Source organism: Artibeus jamaicensis, unplaced genomic scaffold (assembly GCF_021234435.1).
Source record: "Artibeus jamaicensis isolate MK-2021 breed Jamaican fruit bat unplaced genomic scaffold, CSHL_Jam_final contig_311, whole genome shotgun sequence".
NCBI classification, from domain to species: Eukaryota; Metazoa; Chordata; class Mammalia; order Chiroptera; family Phyllostomidae; genus Artibeus; species Artibeus jamaicensis.
In genome coordinates this window covers 6923041-6933529 of record NW_026521717.1, presented here as the reverse complement: position 1 = coordinate 6933529, position 10489 = coordinate 6923041, and the positions used below count along the sequence as shown (strand labels likewise).

Here is a 10489-nt window from a genome sequence, read left to right as displayed (position 1 = left end):
AGTAGCCTTGGTTGTAGGCCTCTGGTTCTCATTACTTGGAATATTTCTTGCCATTCTCTTCTTGCTTGAAGTGTTTCCATTGAGAAGTCAGTAGTAACCTTATTGGGGCTCCCTTGTATGTTATTTCTTTTTTCTCCCTTGCTGCCTTTAAGATTCTCTCTTTGTCTTGGAATTTTGCCATTTTGATGATTATGTGTCTTGAAGTGGGCCTCCTTGGGTTCCTCTTGGTTAGGACTCTCTGTGATTCCTGGATTTGTGAGACTTTTTCTCTTATCAAATTAGGGAAATTTTCTCTCATTACTCATTCAAAGACGTTTTCTGTCCTTTGTTCTTCTTCTTCTCCTTTTGGTATTCCTATTATTCGGATATTATTACGTTTCATATTGTCTTGCATTTCTCTTAATCCTTCTTCATTCTTTCTGAGCCTCTTTTCATTTTCTTGCTCTTTCTGTGAGATGCTTTCTACCTTGTCCTCCAACTCACTAATCCTATCCTCCGCTTCATCTATCCTACTTTGGAAACTTTCTACTGTGTTCTTCAATTCGGAAATTGTATTCTTCATTTTCTTTTGTCTCTTGCTGATAGTTTCCATTTCCTTTTTGATGTTGCTGTAGTTTGCAGAGAGATCATTATAGTTCCCCTGTAGTTTCTGGTAGTTCACTGTGAGCTCTTTGTACTTCGTAATAACTGGTGCTTTGAGTTCACTATCTGATAGTTGATTAGCTTCTATTTCATCTAACATTTTTTCTGAAGTTTCTGCTTTTTCTTTCATTTGGGGATTGTTTCTTTGTCTTCCCATTGTTTGAGACTCCTCTTGTTAGTCTCTGCTTCTAAAATTGATCTGTTCTGAAACCCTGGTTTCATGGTGTGAACTTCTGTGGTATGATCCTTGTGAAGTTCAGTGGTGCAGACTCCTTGAAGTTTCTTGATGTTCTTTGTCTCCACCTACTCTCACGCTGGTCCTCGCACTGGTCCCTGCATTTGTCGCCTAGCACTGCTGAATGTCCCGGCTCTAGTAGCCACCTACTCAAGCACCCAGGCCCGTTACTACAGCAGTGGCACAGGCACTGGGAATGTCCCAGCTCCCGTACCTGACTCCCAGGGATCTAGTCCTGTCTTTATGGCAGTGGCACAGAGGCTTAGAATGTCCCAGCTCCAGCACCTGACCGGAGGCTCCCAGCATCCAGACCTGTTGCTATGGGAGCGGCACAGGGGCTGAGAATGCCTCAGCTGCGTAGCTGACTCCTCTGCCTCCCAGGACCGTCACAGGGGTTTGGAGTGTCCCGGCTTCCATACCTGACTCCCAGGCATCCAGTCCCATTGCTATGGCCGCGGCACAAGGGCTGAGAATGTCTCGTCTCCCGTAGCTGGCTCCTCAGGGCCCAGGCCCATCTTTGTGGCGGCATCACAGGGGCTTCTGGTGTCCCAGCTCCTGCAACTGACTCTTCTGTTGCCCAGGCCGGTAGCTATGGCATCGGCACAGGGGCCAAGAATGTCCCAGCTCTGGTTCCTGACTCCTCTGTCACCCCGGACTGTCACAGGGGCTTGGAGTGTTCGGCTCCCGTACCTGACTCCCCGGCTCCCAGGCCTATTGGTCTGGCGGCAGCACAGGGGCCGCTTGTGTCCCAGCTCCAGTAGCTGACTCTGCCGCTGTCTGGTATTTCAGTGTCATTCACAATCTCTGGTCTTTTAATTTCATAAATGCTGGGTAACCGATGGTTTATTGTGCTGTTTCTCTATAGATCTGCCAGGATTTTCACCCATGAGTACAGGAGCTAGCATCAGCTCTGTCTTACTCTGTCGCCATCTTCCCAGCATCCTCTCTAGGAATTCTTTATAGAAGGCTTAATTTCCACAGCCATATGTTACCAAAGTTCAGTCTTATACAATTAATGGGTAGGGGGCAGACATTTGCTCTGTAAGACAAAGCAATGGCATTTTCCTCTTACCAATAAAAAGGTGGCGTCTGGACTCTAGGAACAAAAAACAAAAACAAAACTAGGGCTTTAAGAGACCATACTACATACATTTTCTGGAGAAGGTGGCATAAAAAAATGAATGTAGGGTTGGATAGAACCTAACTGCCTCCTTTATGCAGACAATTTCTGAGTGAGGGGATCCTGTCACTTGCATCAAGTCTGCTGAATGAAGGCAGTGTTAGATCACATAAACATGAAGTTAACAATGTTTCTGTTACTGTTCTAGGATGTAAAAGTAAAAGCAAGACTTCTGATACACACATACATAATGCAGGAAACAATCTAGTGGAATAAGTTAAAATAGATTTCATTATATTAAGTCTCATGTTAAGGAAGGTTTTGACTAGTCATTTGCAGATCTGATTTCTGGAAACATTTGAGTAAAAATTCAGAATCACTGGGAGATAAATCTCAATGATAACATTAATTTACTTATACTCAGATCATTCTGTAAACAGTAAATCCAATTTTACAACAAGATGTGCAAAGGCAGATAAGGAAAAGGACAAACATTGCAAACAAGTTCTTATCCTTTGGTGGTGCTAGTTTCCAGAAGTTACTCTTGTCCAAACCCTGCTGTTTCTTCAGTTGCAAATAACAGCTTTTCTTTCAGTTACTCATAACTCTTACAGAGTGGCAGATCCAGGTGGTTAAAACAGGTATGACTTCTGGGTAACCAATTTTCTTTCCTAACTTTTTCAATGCAGAATTTTTGTGGTTCATTGCTCCCCATGAGGTCATCAAATCCTCTAACTGGTAATTGGCAGGTTCCAGTGACAAATCGTAGAAGTCTCATTCTCTTATCATTATTGATTTCTTTAACAAATTGCCAAAACCACATGATCTGTTTGCTTGTCCTAGTGTAATGACAATAGCCAGTCATTCAAATTAATCTCTTGCATTTCACGTAAAAGGACCTCTAACTCCTTTGCACCAAAGTATTACAAATACTACTGGGGGAGAATTTCATTAAAACCCTCAAAGAAAGCTTGTGTCTGTTCTTCAACAACTCCAGACAACTTCCATTCAGTTACCATTTTGATATATTCCTCTTTACTTTCTTCTGTTACAAGAATATTGACACCACTGGATTTCAAATCATGACTATTGATTTCACCTCAAATTTCTTTATCGATGGAGAAATACATTTCCAAACCACATTCTTCAATATTGTTTTCTTTAACTCAGATGAGAGAACTGTAAAATTCTGGATCAATAGATTCTAAATCCTTGAGTCCTACTAGGTTGTTCAAGGTGTGCTTGTGGAATGGCAAAGAAAAACCTGTGTCTATGAATTTCCCATGGAATAGAGCCATGGCCATAAACCTGCCACTAAAATGAAAATATTTTAGAAGGTCTGGATTGATATAAGAAGTGGGGTTTATTTGCAAGCAGTAGTTTCTCTTCCCTGCATATTCAAACAGGCAATACATTGGGTTCAACATCTTGTGTGACAAAAGAACCAACCATTTTCTTGCTACACCTCCATAATCTAAACCTTCTTCTAGAAAAATCACCCACAAATGTCTCTGCAGATCTTGGGGACTGAAGCTCATTATCTGCTGAGAGGAATCCTCAAACAACACTTTCCTTGTCACTGTAATCTTTATGTGCTGTTCAATGACCAATTGCTGACACCAGAACCAGAAATACTGAACCTTTGCCTTGAAGTCCCATACATAGGCTATCTGGGGTCCATTGTCTAGGGCAGATTTTCTAGTGTGGGCATCTATATAGTTGGTTGTTCTTCTATTGCAGTCCACAAAATATGGCATTCCATTCACTGTGAATCTCAATTCCCAGCCTTCAGGTAAGGGCTTTTCATCTAATTGACCCCGACTTCTTAGGTCTTCCCAGTGGGTAATACAAGTGTTGTTGTTGAAAAACATATACTCTACCAAAGGTGTTCTCTTTTCCCATCCACGTGGTAGGGGTCCAAGGGGATCAAATTCTTTATTTTGTGATGTAGCAAACAAGTCTTGAGTGCTATAATTGAATCTATGATTATACTCTTTGTATTCCTCCTTGACACTGACTATGGTAGAACTACCACTGTTCATAGTTCTGGATGGATTTCTTTTTTTTTAATATACTTTATTAATTATGCCATTACAGTTGTTCTATTTCCCCCTTCAGTCCCCTTCACCCTGCACACCCCCTCCCCCACCATTCCCCCCTCTAGTTTATGACCACGTGTCTCAAGTTCTTTAGATTCTATATTTCCCATACTATTCTTGCCCTCCCCCTATCTATTTTCTACCTACCACCTATGCTAATTATTTTCTGTACCTTCTCCCCCCTTCTCCTCCTCCCACTCCCCTGTTGCTAACCCTCCATGTGATCTTCATTTCTATGGTTCTGCTTCTGATCTAGCTGTCCTCTTAGTTTGCTTTTGTTTTAGGTGTGCTTCTTAATAACTGTGAGTTTGCTGTCCTTTCACTGTTCATCTTTTTTATCTTCTTTTTCTTAGATAAGTCCCTTTAACATTTCATAAATAAGGGCTTGGTGATGATGAACTCCTTGAACTTGATCTTATCTGAGAGGCACTTTATCTGTCCTTCCATTCTAAATGAAAGCTTTGCTAGATAGAGCAATCTTGGATGTAGGTCTTTGTTTTTCATGACTTGGAATACTTCCTTCCAGCCCCTTCTTGCCTGTAAGGTCTCTTCTGAGAAATCTGCTGACAGTCTGATGGGAACTCCTTTGTAGGTGACTGACCCCTTATCTCTTGCTGCTTTTAGGATTCTCTCTTTCATTTTAATCTTGGCTAATGTAATGATGATGTGCCTTGGTGTGTTCCTTCTTGGGTCTAACTTCTTTTGGACTCTCTGAGCTTCCTGGACTTCCTGGAAGTCTATTTTCTTTGCCAGATTGGGGACGATCTCCTTTATTATTTGTTCAAATAAGTTTTCCACTCGTGGGTGTTCCTCTTCCCCTTCTGGTACCCCTATACTTCGGATGTTGGAACGTTTAAAGATGTCCTGAAGGTTCCTAAGCCTCTCCTCACTTTTTTGAATTCTTGTTTCTTCATCCTTTTCTGTTTGATCATTTTTTTCCTCCTTCTGGTCCAGTCCTTTGATTTGAGTCCCAGTTGCCTTCCCATTACTATTGGTTTCCTGTGTATTTCCCTCCATTTCAATTAGTTTAGCCTTCATATGTTCCTCTAATTTGTGACTAAAATCAACCTGTTCTGTGAGCATCCTGGTCACTAGTGTTTTGAACTGTGCATCTGAAAGTTTAGCTATTTCTTTATCACTTAGATTTATCAGCTCTGGGGCTCTGAGTTGTTCTTGAGCCATGTTTTGATCTGTTTGTGCCTGTTAGGTATGAGGAGCAGAGCCTTAGTTGTTCACCAGGGCGGGGCTTCCAGGGCAGGGTCGCTGGTTTGTGACGCTTATGTGGGGGCGGGGTCAGAGAGGGACAATGGGAGTTCACTCTGCTGCTTCCTGCTGCTGGGGCCTGCGTGGTCTGTCTCACTGCTAGCTCTTCACCGGTTTACCTGCATGCAAATGTGTGACTGAGATCAGTCCTCAGTGGGTCTACCTGCTTCTCCACACCTGGGATCCGCCCATGGCTGCTGGCGCACCTGGATCGTGTGCCAGGTCGGTCTGGTGGATCTTTCCTACCCAACCCCGCTCTGCTGCTGGCTCTGCCCCTCTTACCGTTTTGGCTGAAGGGTTTGTTGTTGTCAGACTTCTGTGTAGTTCAATTTTATGTGATTTGGCTGTGTTTTTGTTGCTAAAACTTTGTTGTTTTAAACTTGGTTGTGTGAGAAGGTGCAGTGCTTCCACCTACACCTCCATCTTGGTGGAAGTCCTGGATGGATTTCAATGTTGGCTTCTACTTCATGGTTGTTCTTGTGAAATGGACAACATAATAAATATGCCCCATGTTGTCAACCCTGCATTTTCAGTTAGGAGTTAGAGGTTCTGGTCCATCCCACATTGTTCTTTTTTCAATATTATCTACATAGTAAACTCACCTGTGCTGGTCCAGTCTCTGCTCCAAACCAGGTAGTAAGGAAGCTTGGGGTACAGGATTTAATGGCCTAGGTGCAGAGACTCTAGGTATAGTAAGAGGAATTATTAACCCAGATGTTGCTCTTTCAGATGTATTTGAGTTTGTATTTGTTGCAGGCAGACAGCCTGTACTAGATCCATCACTTTCAGAAGTGGCAGAAAGTGAACCATTGACAGATGCTTGTCTACATGGAGTAGGTGTAGGTGGTTGTGAAGATATTGGAGGTCTAGAAGGTTTAAAACCACCATTTGAGAGTAATAGAGAATTATTCCCATTGACCCTCCTATTTTCACCAGACCCTGCATCCTCAGGTTTGTCTGATCCATTTGTGTTCACTCTAGTTTTATCCTTAGTTTTAGAGCCATCATTGTTTTGTGAAGCACTTTCTGAACATGTTGTTTCATCATTGGTAACAAATTCAGACTCTAATTGCAGCCCATCAAGACACACTCACAGGTCTCCTATTGTTTCTGTTGGCTCTCTGTTACCTACAAACTGTAAAATCACAATACTTCCTCAAGTTTCATATTGTTTCACTTTAATATTTCATAGATATCTAATGCAGCAGTTCCCAAGAAAAACATCAGATTTCAGTGTCTGGTGACTCCATACACAAAAATGTAATTTACTCACAGGGGTGACTGGAATTATAAGGGGTTGCTTCCATTCAGGACTACTCATATTGTTACATTTTTCTGTCTTTGACTGAAAAATCAAAGACAGAAAGACGGAATCAAAGATGGAAGTCCATCTACTGTGACTTCCACATAAGGACTTGGTCCAAACCAATTCTTTTTATCTTCTTTAAGTTTTGCTGAAATGACAGTGATCTGAAGTTATGATTTCATGGTCAGGCTACCCATTGAACCAAGTTGTGATTCACTGTCAGACATACCACCAATGGGATAGCAAACTGTTCAAGTTACGAGTCACTTCACTGGGTTAAGGTGTTGTCTCCAGAAGGCTACTGTTAAATGCATGTTACTAGAACTCAGGGTGATGGTGAGTCTTTAGTCCCTAGACTAAGCCACTGATTTTATATTTTTATGACATTATTAATTTGAATTTTATTTTCATTTTAGTTAGTTGTTGTGAAGCTACCAAATTAAGTTACATATTTTCCTATAAAATACTTTGTTGTGTTATTGAAATCATTTGGGGTTCTAATGTGGAAAGCATTATTGAATCAGCCCGCTAATATTTATTGAGTGTCTATTCTGTTATATGATTTATCTTGTGTGTTCAGAAATAAATATTAAAAAAACAGATAATTTTTGTGCTTTTAAAACTATTGCTATTAGTTTGATCTGAATAATTTATGACTGTAAAGCAAAAGTTAAATCTTCTTTTATGCAGAGCCAACACTCAGTCACATGTGTGGACCCTAAGAAAAACAACATCTACCAAGAAGTACTCTCCATGGTTAAGTGGGCTCAAATTTATTTATTTATGTATTTATGCATTTTTGTTACAGGAAGAAAATTTGTTTCTTTCCACAGAAAGAAAATCTAAGTCCTTAGGAAATACTTACTCTTTAAAATTTTTTTCATCATTTTTTTTTAATTACAATTGACATACATTAGTTTCAGGTGTACACCACAGTGATTAGACCTTACATAACTTACTAAGGAATCACCTGATAAATTTTGCACCCATCTTACATCATAATAGTTGTTGGAATACTATTGATGATATTCCCGGTGGAATACTTTACATCTGCATGACTATTCCATAACAACAAATTTGTACTTCTTTTTTTTTAAATTTTATTTAGTTACTTTTCAAGTATAGTTTTTTGTCTATTCTTCCCAGCCTAGCCTCCCCCGCCCCTTGCTCCCCACCTCCCTCCCATTTCCACCCCCCTTAGTTCTAGACCCTGTGTCCTTCCTATTTGTTCCTCCAAATGCCTCCCCCTTTTTCCCCTTAACTTCCCTTCCTTCTCCCCTCTGGTCACTGTCCCCTTGTTCTCTATTTCAGTGTCTTTTTTGTTTTTTTCTGCTTGCTTGTTTGTTTTGTTGTTTAGCTTCCTGTTAAAGGTGAGATCATATGGTATTTGTCTTTCAGCACCTGGCCTATTTCAGTCAGCATAATGCTTTCCAGTTCCATCCATGTTGTTGCAAAAGGTAGTAGCTCCTTCTTTCTCTCTGCAGCATAGAATTCCATTGCGTATACGTACCACAATTTTTGGATCCATTCATTTACTGATGGGCACCTAGGTTGATTCCAACACTTGGCTATTGTAAATTGTGCTGCTGTGAACATTGTGGTGCATAGGTTCTTTGAAATTGATGTTTTACGATTCTTAGGATATAATCCCAGCAGTGGAATTGCTGGGTCAAAAGGCAGGTTGATTTTTATTTTTCTGAGAAAATTCCATACTGTTTTCCATAATGGTTGTACCAGTCTGCAATCCCACCAACAGTGAATTAAGGACCCCTTTTCCCCACAACCTCTCCAACATTTGTTGTTTGTTGCTTTGTCTATTATACCATCCTGACTGGTGTAAAGTGGTATCTCATTGTGGTTTTAATTTGCATCTCTCTGATAGCTAACAATATTGAGCATCTCTTCATGTGTCTCTGAATGTTCTGTATGTCCTCCTTGGAGAAGTGTTTGTTCAAGTCCTTTTCCCATTTTTTAATTGGGTTGGGTGTCTTCTTAGTGTGGAGTCGTGTGAGTTCTTTGTATATTTTGGAGATTAAACCTTTGTCTGAGGTATCATTGGCAAATATGTTTTCCCATACAGTTGGTTGTCTTGCTAATTTAATACTGTTTTCTTTAGCCACGCAGAAGCTTTCTATTTTGATGAGATCCCATTTGTTTATTCTTTCCTTTACATTCCTTGCTCTAGGGGACATATCAGTAAAGAAGTTGCTGCGTGAAATATCTGAGACTTTCTTGCCAATGTTCTCCTCTAGGACTTTAATGGTGTCACGGCTTACATTTAAGTCTTTTATCCACCTTGAATTTATTTTTGTGTATGGTGTAAGTCTGTGCTCAAGTTTCATTTTTTTGCACGTAGGTGTCCAGTTCTCCCAACACCATTTGTTGAAGAGGCTAATCCCTCCCTGAGTGAGGGTCAAGTGGTCGGACTCAGCATGAATCCAACCCAAATTTCTAATTTGAGGTGATCAACCTCTCTTTGGTCTCGCTCGGGTCAGGCCCCCGGGGCACTCATCGATCTGGCACCTTCTGTCAGGTTGTAGTCCGAAACCCTCGCTTCCCACCTGCAGTGGGGGCTGGCGGCTGTCGCCCCAACCAGATGGGGCCTAAGAAATCTCAGGGCACGTGCACCCCCGCTTCCCCAGTTGGTCCTCCGGCCACCTCCCCACCTATCCAGTCAGTGGCAAGTCAACCCGAATTTGTGTGAGGTCGCTTCCTGGTCAGGGAACCAAATGTTATAGGAAAATGAAGCAACCAGACACCAAGGGATTCTGGAGTACAAGGTTTATTAACATGCACAGGCCCAGAGGAAGCAGTCTCCAAATTCTGAGCCCCAAACAAAGGATTCTTGGGGTTCATATAACCTAGGGGTCTTCCTGTCTACGTGGCAAAGCAGGATACAGAAGCAGAATGCGGTAATTAGTTCTATCTACGGGGCAGAAGCAGAGTACAAAGGCTAAATGTGAAAATTGGTTCTATCTGCGGGGGTGCTAGCCCCAGTCCTAGTGACTATCCAGCTATTTGCTTTTCCCAGATGGCCTTGTCGTTCTCCCATGGCGCCTGGGGTCTTGGGTGAGCAAAGGTCTCCTAGGGCTTCTCCCTTCAGTAGTTTTTTTTTTCTTTCAAAATTGCACTGATGATGTCTTCAAGTGTTTATTAAACAATGAAAGTGAGCAAATGTCATCACAAGACCCATAAGATGGTTTCATGTTGGTATCAAAATACCTTGCTAATTTTTATGGCAAAATGAAAGGGCTGTTCTGACAAGAGATATAAAATACAAAATGCTATAGATTCTGTCTAGGGTAATCATGCCTGCTTCTAAATTCTTTTGTTATGTGATTTTAAGTATATTTTATTGATTATGCTATTACAGTTTTTTCAATTCCCCCCTCTGGCTTGTACCCTCCAACCCTCCAGCATTCTCCCCCTTAGTTCATGTCCATGAGTTGTACATATAAGTTCTTTGACTTCTCTGTTTCCTATACGATTCTTAACCTTCTCCCCATCTATTTTATGCCTGCCAATTATGCTTCTTGTTCCCTGTATCTTTTGCCCCCTCCATTCTTCCCTTCCTTTCCCCACTAAAAACTCTCCATGTGATCTCCATTTCTCTGGTTCTCTTCCTGTTGTAATTGTTTGCTTAGTTTTGATTTTTGTTTTTTAGGTTCAGTTGTTGATAATTATGTTTGTTGTCATCTTACTGTTCATAGTTTTTGATCTTCTATTTCTTAGATAAGTCCCTTTAACATTTCATATAATAAGGGCTTGGTTATGAGCTCCTTGAACTTGACCTTTTCTGGTCAAGTTAAGGCACTTCATCTGCC

General features: G+C 41.1%; 1 pseudogene; it reads right to left on the bottom strand.

The window, feature by feature from the left end:
* Nucleotides 1–2535: 2535 nt before the first annotated feature.
* LOC128627037 (E3 ubiquitin-protein ligase Itchy homolog) lies at nt 2536–6892 on the bottom strand (annotated as a pseudogene).
* Between the last annotated feature and the right edge of the window lie 3597 nt (nt 6893–10489).